This window comes from Heptranchias perlo, chromosome 38 (genome assembly GCF_035084215.1).
Source record: "Heptranchias perlo isolate sHepPer1 chromosome 38, sHepPer1.hap1, whole genome shotgun sequence".
In the NCBI taxonomy this organism is placed as follows: Eukaryota; Metazoa; Chordata; class Chondrichthyes; order Hexanchiformes; family Hexanchidae; genus Heptranchias; species Heptranchias perlo.
Genome location: NC_090362.1, coordinates 19257260 through 19269734, shown reverse-complemented (window position 1 = coordinate 19269734; position 12475 = coordinate 19257260). Strand labels below are relative to the sequence as shown.

General features: G+C 42.6%; 1 protein-coding gene across 5 annotated transcripts in view; it reads left to right on the top strand.

The window, feature by feature from the left end:
* Nucleotides 1-441: 441 nt before the first annotated feature.
* LOC137304840 (protein mono-ADP-ribosyltransferase PARP6-like) overlaps nucleotides 442-12475 on the top strand; it is an 82773-nt gene continuing 70739 nt past the window's right edge. For all 5 annotated transcript variants that reach the window (XM_067973630.1, XM_067973628.1, XM_067973627.1 and 2 more), the window contains exon 1: nucleotides 442-591. The gene's annotated coding sequence lies outside the window, so the exon portion shown is untranslated. The remainder of the gene's footprint in view (nucleotides 592-12475) is intronic.

The following is a 12475-nucleotide window of genomic DNA, read 5'->3' as shown; positions in this document are numbered from 1 at the left end:
CAATATAAAATGCATCAGGTACAAAACAGCCATTTCAATCAAAGGATCACTTGGTGAGTGTGACTGCAACAGGAATTCCTGAGGGCGGTTACACTGTGCGGCTCCCACACTGTCTCTCTTATCTCGCTGTTAGATATTCCATATGACACATTTATGACACAAATAATTTTTAAACAAGATATAATTTTAATGATCTACCAGCTGAAAAAAATGGACAGTCCTGCAGACTGCGCGTTTGGTATAAAACTGAGTGAAACACAAATAATTAGAGAAAGATGTACTCGGTACAGAATGCCACGGAAAATCACATCTCCTCACTGTTGTCTTACTGGTGCCTTTATATGGCGAGGGTTTGGTAGGTCATTCAGCTGGAAGTCATGTGACTTGCTCAGCACAGAGCATGCCCGAAGCTAATTGTGCCACAGTGCAGCTCAGAGTACATCTAAATCCAAGAGCTGGGAGAACACGGAGCTCAAGATTCATCCCTATCTGTTTCTCGGTGCTTGCCTTCTCTTCTTGCATCTCTGTTGTCACAGTGCTACAAGCCAGCACGCTGGGAGGGGGGAAACATCATCAGAATCCTTGGCCACAGTGAGTACCGTATTGTTACTTTTCATGGCAGTGTGAGCTCCTTTAATCAGACAATGACAACAGGCACTGCTGTGGAACAGCATTAAGCTCACCTACTAGACTGTTCCAAGTAAAATACGCCCCCACCCAGTGCTTCCCTTTGTTGCAATTTAACATCTGCAAATTCTGAGTGTATATATATTTTAATTTTTTTTTTTGGGTGTGTTCATAGTTCCCTAATTTGAATCAGACCTATCGCTGTTTATCAACTAGCCGGTTTGAGCTCTGAATGGTGACATACTGTGCTTTTCTGGTCCCTCTGAACATTTGCGTTTGCCTTTCTTCCGAGTGGAGAGCTATTGGGCCTGTCTGCCGCTGGTCGGATAGATAATAGAAGGAAAAAGTAATCAGTAACCTGGCTGTGCAACAGAGCTGGCACTTATAGTTTTTAAATTAGTATTAAAATGACACAGATGTAAAGTCATATTTTCTATGCAATAAAAATCAAATTTAATAAGGGAGAGAAAGAAAAGGACTGTTGTTTTTCTGGAGTGGGTCATGCCACGTATAGATTTTGTTGACTGAACAGGTCTATTGTTGCAAAATATCAGGACTTGTATTCATTAAAATAATGTCCCTTTTGTAATTATTTTTTACAGTAAAATGTACATCATTTAATTTTTGTCAATTAGGCTTTCAGGCCCAATTTATAATCATGTGCATTGAATACGTTATGCTAATGATATATAATTGTATTGGTTTAAAATCATTTTGTTTGAATCAATTATTAATTTGTTAAATTTGCAAATCTGAAGTGAGAGAATTTTGAAAATGTGCGCACCGTATTGCATAGATTTATGAATCCAGTGTTTGTGGTAATCCAGGATATTTGTACCTGTGTGCTGTGTTGATGTGCACCCAGAATGGCCTGCTAATCAATGCACAGACGGTTACAGGTCCACCACCATTTAATGTAGGACTATCCAACATGTGGCAATCTCTTGAGCCCTGGCAATCCAGTGCTATTTGAACTTTTGTTCCTTGTTTACCAGTTTGTTCTGTTTGAATTTCGGAGGCCTGGAGGTCTGGAAAAGGCTGTTCTTGGTGCTGTTGCTTCATTGGTGGATAATTCCTAAATCAGCAATTTTGAGATATATGAAGATTAATGGGAACAGGAAACCAAACTTAAAAGGAGACCTCCCCCCCCACTGAGGCTCCACGTGTACACATCTATGTGGCCCACTAGGGCTTGGACAACCCTGATTTAATGTAAATAAGAATTTAGCACATGATTTAACAATTTGTGAAGATGATTGTTCGCTGTGAACTCATCAGGGCTGCGATTCCCCTGCTTTTGATTCTTAGCGAAGAAGTAGATATGAGTGAAGAGTGGCAGAATATTGGTAGAAAGCGTCAACAGATTATTCCTCCGCATTTAGCTTCTCTGAGCGTTCCAATCCCCCGAAAACAAGAGCAAAAAACACGTCAATAGTAAAACAAAAAGGCCAATTGAACTTGTTGAGGCCTTGTTAAAGGCCATTAATGAGGGACTTGCGCAGCATTCCGCAGGTAAGGTGACACCTCATAAAATGAGTATTTAACTTCAGGCCAGATTTGGCATTGGTGAGGGTAATGAAGGCAGAAAATTGTGAGCAGGAGGAGAGCAGTGAATAGTACGGGAGTTTTGAAAAAGGCATGAGTGTAGGGGCCTTTGCCTGGCATATCGTAGGGGAGGGAGGGAGGGAGAGGCTGGGAGTGTAGAGGCCGGGAGTGTAGAGGCCATTGGAAGTTTGAATCTCAGCAGCTACTACTCTAGACAGCAGATTTTCCACAATAAATTAAGTGGAAATAATGGAGAAGCAATACCTGAGGAGGCTCAGGCTGAGCATGGAGGTTGTGCATGAGGTCTGCCATCGGTCCCATGTAAACCTCCAGGGACAATCAACCTTTCACACTGGCAGCAAAACACACCATAGCCCCTGGTTCTTCTGCCACAAGGCCCTTCCAGGCACCTATATATCAGGAATCAGTCACCTTGCTTCTGTTGAGGAGATAATGGAAGCTCTCTACACCTTCTTCATCCTCATCAACCCCAAGTCTGACCTGGAGTTAAAATATTCACCTGTTGAAATGCCTCCTTGCCTGTGCAAGTCCCTCATTAATGGCCTTTAACAAGTTCAATTGGCCTTTTTGTTTTACTATTGACACGTGTTTTTTGCTCTTGCATTTGGGGGGGTGGGAATGTTCGGAGCAGCGCTAAGTGCGAAAGAATAATCCATTGACCCTTTCTCCCAATATTCCGCCACTCTTCACTTGTGCCTACTTCTTTGCTAAGAATCACAATCAGATGCATTGGCGCCCTGATGAGTACACAACGAACAATCAACTTCACAAATAGTAAAACCATGTGCTAAATTCTTATTACATTAAATCTGGGTTGTCTAAGCTCCGGTCTTTATCGGCCACATAGGTTTACACGTGGAGCCTTGATGGCCTTATTTTAATTTGGAATCCTTGTTTCCGTTAATCTGCATCTATCTCAAGCCGCTGACCGCAATGGACCACTGTGTCCTCATTTAGGATTTATCCACCAATGAGGCAAGTGTCTCACACTCTTCTGCATACATCTCAGTAGATCAGCCAGTGCAAGTGGGAAGACAGATGAAAGAGGGGGTCTCATTGCCCAGTTCTTCCATTGAGCTCTGCATCTGGGAGCCATTATTTCCTTCTGAATGTATTTACAATCACAGAACTGCTATTTGCCATTCCTGATTAATTTTGTTGTGCGCTGCATATACTTGGGTTGTTTTGGCATTCAGGCAACTGACACCTCATTTCCTACACAATGAAAGAGTGACAGATTGCCAGGTATAGCAACAATGAGTTTGTTTTATTAAGTTGGGCAGTGCTTGTTGTGTTTAATGTGTTTTTGCTGCCGCTTATGCCCCTTGCGTGTTGTGAACTTCTCTGTGCTGATTTGCCAATGAGCTCTGCCACTAAGCACTTCACTAATTGAAGGAGCAGCGTTGATGCATGGCTGCACCGCCAACTGCAAAGGTGCAGGGAATGCAGATGTTATTCATGACTAACCCTGATGGACCTGCATCAGTGCTAATGGTCTTTGGTGCTGTAGTTGCTATGATCTCAGTGCTTTCAGAGGAGGCACTTGTGCAGGGCCACGTGATGGCACAGAACTATCACTGACGACGAGTGCCGACCGGTGCCACCTGTCCGATTCTATGCCTGCCATTGCTGGTGGGCATCTTCTCTCAATTCCCATTTGAGTTTTGTCGGCATTTATAAAGGTTTAAGACTCCTTCCCTCACGATTACCCAAGCAGTGTTGAATCCAACCGTGACAGTATCTTGGACTCCAAAACCCTGGGTGGCAGATTTTATAAAAGATGCTCCTGTGGTGCTGATAAGCTGCATAACTGAGGTCTCCACTATCGATATCACCGGCATTACAATGTGTTCAGTAGCTGCTTACAGTGCTCCAATATATCACTCACAAGAGACTGAGTTACATATCTCAATGATGGACTTTTCCAAACTACACAGACCATCTTCGAAAGTTGTGTGAAAATCTTCACAGAACTGATTCCTTCTAAACTCTACCTCCTACACAAAATCTATCATTGTTTGCTCATCTGCAAATACCATAAGATTTGGAAGTCTACTACTTGTTGAATGCTGAGTCTTTCATTATGCAGATGTTTTGCCTTTAAACATAAGAGCAATGGGGTTTGAGACAGGGTGATGTGGCCCATGGAACGTCCTTCCTGCAGTGTACTCACTTACCCACCATGGTGTGTATATCGTGATTTACATAACCTTGCAGTTTTCATCTCCGATACCTTATCTGGTGCTTTCTTGCTAACATTTCTCTACAGGTATCTTTTACAACTACAATTTTCTGTCATGTCCGTATATGTCCTGTGGTCATTTACAGTAACTTCCGTGCCTTACCTTTGAAGTTATGCAACTTCTTAGGGACCTCCTGTCAGGTCTTCTGACACATCATTCTTCCAGGCTGTTATGCATTGCCACATTTTGTGCTTTCTTCGAGTATTGGAGCTGCTTCCCCCCACCTTAAAAAAAATGTTCTCCATCACTTCATGATGGTATTTAACAGCACTCGCGATGTCTTGACACTTAAACTGGCTTCACGTTGAGCTATTTTTAGCCAAAGTTTTAGATTCCACAACTCGACTCTCACTCTTCTATATTTATGGGGGTTTAGTGGCTTGTACGCTGCTTCTTACAATAGTTCAGAAACATATTTTTTTACCTTTCTCCTTGAACAGGAGAAGGCTGGCGTCTTAGTCCCAGGTACTGGATCGTTGCTGCCGAAACCTGTTGCACTTCAAGTCTTTCACGTTCATCAGAGAGAAGAAACCATCCTTCTTTGTTCTGGATGGCTGTTAGTTGCCTGAGGTGAATACCTCTAGTGTACAGTTTCACACGGTTTCCAATCTAACACACTCTTTTGGATTACTATACTTCAAATATTATTTTGAAGGAACCAAGTTGTGTTTTTAAAACCTTTAAATAGACTTTTACTGCATTTGAAATTAATTTTTGTTGCAATTTCAAAAATTAATTACCATATCTGGAAGAGTCTGTTATGTCCTAGCAAGTTACTGTCTCACTTTTTCTCTGACATGTCACTTGCCTCCACATTCGCCATCCACAGTGGGGAAGGAAAAGTGTAGAATGATCCTAGGTACTCAGGTCTCTGCAGCTGCTCCCAGTGCTGCTCAGTAATCATGGGAGGAGATGGTCACCATAATATTTCCACCCTCCCCTCGCGAAGGTGGATTGTGGGTACTGTTCTGAGGTGCTTCCTCTGTGGCACACAGCAGGTAAAAACCTGACACTATTGGTTTTATCTCGTGCAGGAACTGGATGGCTCTATACAGAAACAAATACCGTGCTGATAGGAAATATATACCCCTCGTTTAGTGTAGAACAGACTTCAAATATGGGCGATGGAAGTTAGAAGGGAAGTGGGGCACAACCTTTTACACAAAGACTTGTGGAACCAATTACCAAGAAAGGCCAGTCATAGGTCAGTATTAGTTCAAGAGGGAATTAGAGGTATTTCTGGAATGATGAGGGATGCGGTGAGAAGGTGGGTTGGAGGGGTTGATCTATCAATCAAGAATGGGTACATCTTACAAGACTCTCAATCTATCTGGGAGGTTCCTGGATCACCTGTTCTAGCTCCTAACTCTTGATTTTCCAGTCAAATCTCCTGAACCTGTGGCACGATATGTTTTATCAATGGAAAGCCATTTTGTTTAAAAGCATCGTTTACACCATTGCCATCTTTACATTTAATGTTATACGGACAGACAGAAGAAAGCCAATGGGACATAAAGGCTTGTCTGATGCCCTGCCGAGCTATACAACTCTTTGCTAGGTGTGGAAATTCAAACAACAGTGCTACAGAAGAGGCCGCCGGTTGTCCTATAAGGGAAGCGAAAGAGAACAATGAACGGGCACTGTTAGAAAAGAAAATGATAGGACACCATTACATGTTATCATTAAGTATATCAACTCTACGGCTTTAGATCTGATACGTTACTTATTACAGAGACTTCATGGCATCTCCCTAAAGGCTCCACAATCTACCTGAAGCATCTCACTAAAAGGCATACACAGCTTTGTTGGGCTTAATAGCCTCTTCCTATTCCTGGTAACCCACTGCTCTTTGGTTCACTTACATGGCTGTTGTGCCTACCAGAGATGGTAGAAAAATGAACACCATCTCATCTCACCGCTCGCTTATATTGCCCTAAAATACCAACCTTACTACTGCGATGGGTTATATAACCCACTTACAGCAAGTATGTACAGCAGGTAGGGTTAGGGTTAGATGTACAGAGACTGCCATTTACATGGTAAATATTCTAACAAATGAGACCCTGGCAGGCAACTATTTGGTTGAAGAGCATGTTACTGGAAAGTCTTAACAAACCGACAAAAACAATCGGAATTTATATAGCATCTTTAACATAAAGAAGATCCCAAGGCTCTTCACAGGTAGGTGTAAAGAAGATGGACGCCAAACCAGGGAAGGAGAAATTAGGACGGGTGACCGAAACAGCTTTGTCGAAGGTACCACCGAATTGAATCACTTTTCCTGATAGCTCATGACCTTAAACATATTGTTTGTGGCTTCTTCTTTTATGGAGAAAGTATATGAGACTCCCTTTGCTAAAACGTGCTTCCCTTTTCAGTTTCCAAAGACAGCCTTACAAAGGGGATCAACTCCAATAATGGCTAATAGAAGAAGCAAATTATGACATTAATAACATTTAGATATAGGCATCAGACAAAAGGTAAAGAAATCCAGACAGCAGCTGATATTTTGTGTGACTGCAACACCTGATATTGATGCAGTGAAGCTGTTTATGTACTGCCATCTCTACATTTAATTGTCACAAGCGCTTTTAAATGAATCATTCCCTCTCCTCTGTTGCTCTTTGTGTCACAAGACTGTGAATCAAGGAGAAGGTTATCCTGTGACACTGAAAGGATATGACACATAGAAACATGACACGCAGAAACATTATTTCATGTTTTGAATGTTTCAAACGCAATTTAGATAGACGTTTTAAATTTATATTTTTGTCCTCCAATAGTGTGATTTCCTCATCTTGCGCTTCCTACGTTTAAGGCGGAACTCATGTTGGGGTACAGTTCCACTCTATGTACATTGTATCTCCATTGGTTGCACGCCCATCATGATAGAGGATCTTATTTGAGAGCAATACAAGTTGTGGGAGAAGGCAGCTTTCGTTTTTCTACTATCTCAGTCTAGCAGAGTAGCGACCTCCATCACCTAGAAGGACACAGGACATAGGTGCATTAACTCCAAGTTCCCTTCCAAGTCACATACCACTCTGACTTGGACATATATCAACCGTTCCTTCATCGTCGCTGGGTCAAAATCCTGGAATTCCCTACCTAACAGCACCGTGGGAGCAGCTTCACCACACGGACTGCAGTGGCTCATTGAGAACATGTTGGAGGAAAGCTTATGCCGGGGGTACTTGCAAGTTTAAGTGAAATGGTTCTCCAGTAAATGTTGTCGGATTTGTCATCCACGTTGCTGCTCCTCGGCTGTGGTGTCTCCATCTACTGGGCTTTCCTGACCCTCCTTTACACCTGCTGCATGGTGACTCCTGATGGCGTACAACACACTGCTATCAGGGCTGTACAGTAGGGCACCCTGGAGCTGTCCAGACAACAGAATCATTGTTTTTGCATGTTTAGTGTATCTTTATGGAGACATGTGCCTCCTTATGTTTTCTTTCTGCTGCAGCTCTTGGTGTCTGCACCAGTTTTATTAATTATGGATTGGGTGGGTATCACTGGCCATCCACAATCTATCCGCCTAGGGTGGAAATGGTTTGAAATAACGGTGGAACTGTTCACCGATGGAGAATAAATGCATCATGGCAGTTTCCAGGGTACCTGCATGATGGTCACATACTACATGTATGCTGTGGCTCAGTGGGTAGCACTCTCTCTTCTGAGCCAGAAGGTGGTGAGTTCAAGTCCCACCCCAGAGACTTGAGCACAAAATCTAGGTTGACACTCCAGCGCAGTGCTGAGGGAGTGCTGCACTGGCGGAGGTGCCGTCTTTAGATATGCAGATAGGGTGAGATAAAGTAAGGTGGAAGGAAGCTCATGTGGAGCATAAACTCTGGCATAGACCTGTTGGGCTGAGTGGCCTGTTTCTATGCTGTAAAAGCTATGTACCTGGATGTTGAAAAATGGAAGTCCTTCTTAATCATAAATGTCAAGGCATTAGTAAAAAGAGCCAGAATGGACACACTATTAGTGAAGCCCTGCAATACTGGGAAAGCGAACACTCTGGAAAAAGTGATGAGCCTCTCTTGCCATTAGCCATTGTCCTTAGGAAAAGCAACCCACTGCCCTCTGCTAGAAAATGTCAATGGATGGATTTAAGGTGAGGGCAGATCAGGCTTGGCTGTGATGCTCCTTTTAGTTGAACAGCTTGCCTGCACTCACTGTGTAGGTGCACATGTAAAAGACGGCCTCTTGGACGAGCTAACAGAAAGCTACCAGTGCCTGTAGAACTGTACTCCAGCGTCAGTCACTGCCTTCAGAAAGGGGAGGGATGGGGAACTATAAAGCAATAGTTGTTTTTAAATCTAAAATTTTGTCAGTCGGTGCATCTTTATTTTGTTCACATTCCTTTGGTTCCAGCTTCCCTACTTATGCTGCTTTGCTCTGTGGCCACTTGCTGTTCTTTGCCCAAATGTGGCAGTGTTTCATAACTCAACTCTGTGGCAGTGGAAGAGAATCCAAGCACATAACATCATGACATCTGTATACGTGCCAACTTCATCAATAGGCACAACTCCCTGCAACCATCATTTTGTCTCCTATGGAGACTGGCATGAAGAAATTTGCAATTCTAAATGTACATTAGTACATGAGGAGTAATCCAGTGTCATCAGTTGCTTGCAGGTAAAATGACCACATTTATACACTGTGGGTTGCCAAAACGTAACCTGGGTTTAACACTAACATGGAAAACTTATAAGTCTTCGCCCAAAGGCTCAGTGTCAGTCGTGGCTCAGTGGGTAGCACTCTCGCCCTTGAGTTAGAACGTTCTGGGTTCAAGTCCCACACCAGAGACATGAACACTTAACGCTAGGCTGACACTCCCAGTGCAGCACTGAGGGAGTGCTGCATTGTCGGAGGTGCCGTCTTTCAGAGGAGATGTTAAACTGAGACCCCGCCTGCCCTCTCAGGTGGACTTAAAAGATCCCATGGCACTAAAGGAAGAAAGGCAGGGGAGTTCTCCCCGGTGTCCTGGCCTATATTTATCCCTCAAACAACATCACTGAAAAACAGATTTCCTGGTCATTATCTCATTGCTGTTTGTGAGACCTTGCTTGCGCAAATTGACTGTTCTACATTACAACAGTCACTGCAGACTGTGTTGTCTGAAAAATGGGGTCAGTCTGCAAGTGTTTGATAGGGAAGATGTAGAGAAATGTTTCCACTTGTGGGGGAGTCCGAAACTAGAGGTCGTAAATATAAGATAGTCACGAATAAATCCAATAGGGAATTCAGGGGGAACTTCTTTACCCAGAGAGTGGTAAGAATGTGGATCTCGCTATCTCGAGGAGTAATTGAGGCAAATTGCATTGATGCATTTAAGGGAAAGCTAGATAAACACATGAGGAAGGAAGGATATGCTGATAGGGTTAGGTGAAGAGGGGTGGGAGGAGGCTCGTGTGAAGCATAAACACCGGCATAGACCAGTTGGGCCGAATGGCCTGTTTCTGTGCTGTAAATTCTATTTAAATGGGAGTGAACATGCAGCGATGATTCCCTCATTAAAAACGACGGCCTTGGCAATCAGCCTAGTTCAATTAAATTCTTCAAAATAATTGTCAGGTTGTGAGCAATAGAATCACAATATTAATGATTTCAATACCAAAATGAAGCATTACTCCACTCTGAGCTTCCTACTGGTCGCTTGCTGTTTTAAGAGGTAGACAGAACAGTAAACTGTAGAAAAAACGCTTAATTGCAATCCTACTGGCTGAATTAGAAAATAATGCTAGTTGCAAGCTCTAAATGAGTATTCATGGCATGTCTCGTGATTTATCGCAAGGACTGTTCTATGATACCTGTTACAGTCTTCGTTAACCTGCCTTTCTTCCTTTATTTCCTGCTCCGGTCTCATGGACTACTTCTCTCAGACTTCCTTCACTGCAGTTGTTAATAGGTCCCACTGACCGCTACTGCACTGAAATCAATCCCCCCATGGACTAAAACAAAAATCAATGATAAACATGTATTACCAAAATTTTACACCATGAATGTGTGCTATCATTAACATTAAACCTGCATGTTGACCTCACAAGTTAAGGCAACATTTGTGTACTTTGTTGTATTTGGTGCTGGTAACTGTGCCTACTCTTGGGAGACGCGAGGAGTGAATGGCATTTTATTGTACGCTTTTGGTCCACACAAAGTTGTAAAAGAACAAAGAAAGAACTTGTATTTATATGGGGCCTTTCACAACCTCAGGACGTCCCAGGACCTCAAGACTATGGAACTCCTTCCCTTCCTCCGACGACCTACAGACTCTTAAAAACATAGGAACAGGAGTAGGCCATTCAGCCCCTCGTGCCTGTTCCGCCATTTGATAAGATCATGGCTGATCTGTGCTCTAACTCCATATACCCGCCTTTGGCCCATATCCCTTAATACCTTTGATTGCCAAAAAGCTATCTATCTCAGATTTAAATTTAGCAATTGAGCTAGCATCAACATTGGCATCGCTAACTACTACTTCTCAATTCTTAACATGGTGATTGTTGCACTTTGGGCCTTGCTCCTCCACCTCGGTTTCACTGGGAAAAAATTAATGTCATAACCCATGAGGTGAAGCTCAGGTGCATTATAAGTGTCACCTGAACCCCTTTGATTAAATTGCAGCTTGATATCAGCTATTTTTAATAGGGAGGACGCTATTCTGTTTAGAGCCATCAAAGACAATGTCACCATCAATGCACCTCATACTGTTCTCTGATGATATTCATACAGGAGGGTTGACAATTTGAAAAACTTGGGAAAAGAAAAAGATACCTCATTGAAAATTGTTTGAGAAAAATATTTAAATCTATATGTTTAATATTCATAGATTTGGAGAATGATCAATGTACTTTTTTCTCTTTAAAGAAATATTGGGTTTTCTTGCTCGTTCATACTTGTCAATTAAATTCATGCAGGATTCAGATTCTTTCTCAATGATAATTCTATTACTGGGATAAATTGTTGTTGCTGCAACTTGCTGGTTTCCTGTGAGCAGGTTTAAGTCGCCGTAATGAATTTATTCCTGTTTCCTTTGAGAAATTAATTTGGAAGTGATGAAGCAATGTAGCATTGAGCAATCCTGGCAAACTGAGTAATGATTCAACCAATGTTTTGTGAAAACTGAAACCTACAGAGCAGTTTAGTGTTTTAAAAAATGTGTTTTCCTTTGTCCTATTTTTAAAAATGTACTTCCTTTTCATCTCTTTGGACCACCTTGGGCTTATAGATTGCTTCCTGGGTCAGAGGTCAAGCTCAAAACCTGCACCCAGGGCTGTCGCCAATGGCACTTTTGAGCTGACCAAAAGGAAGTCCTTCTCGATTTTGTAAACCCCTCTCTGTGGGCTCGCCTCATGGTGTATTGCTCCCCCATTCCAGCGTGGCCAAACTCAAAGAAGTTGGTGTGTGGGTAACTCTGTGGCGCAGTGTATTGGAACTCCAATCTGCTGTGTCACCACATCTTCTTTACCCGTAGAGCATAAAACCGCAAGTGCACCCTTAAATGCAGCAGGGCAACTGTATTACTCTCCAGGAGCCAATACCAAAAAACATCTGGGAACTTTGCCAATGAATACATTTTTAGGCCTAGTTTTTTAGGCTTTTATTAATCACGATTTATTTTCCTCCTTTGTCGACTCCACGTTAAAGGGGAACAAGGCAAGATTCAGCCTGAATTTGCCAGGTAGCCACCACATCACTGTGCCGTATACAGTCGTGGTCGTGGTAGGGAATTCTGATCTCAGTACAAAACTTCTTTTTCCGAGCCTCAATCAAAAATACTCTATGCTTTGAGGTGAAATGTGGCTGTATACGTGTTAAATTCTGTGCAACCAAAGTTTACTACACGTGTACAGGCACAACATAGATGAAAGAAAAGAGCATTATATTGGTAATAAGAACATAAGAACATAAGAAATAGAAGCGGGAGTAGGCCAATCGGCCCCTCGAGCCTGCTCCGCCATTCAATAAGATCATGGCTGATCTGATCCTAACCTCAAATCTAAATTCATGTCCAATTTTCTGCCCGCTCCCCG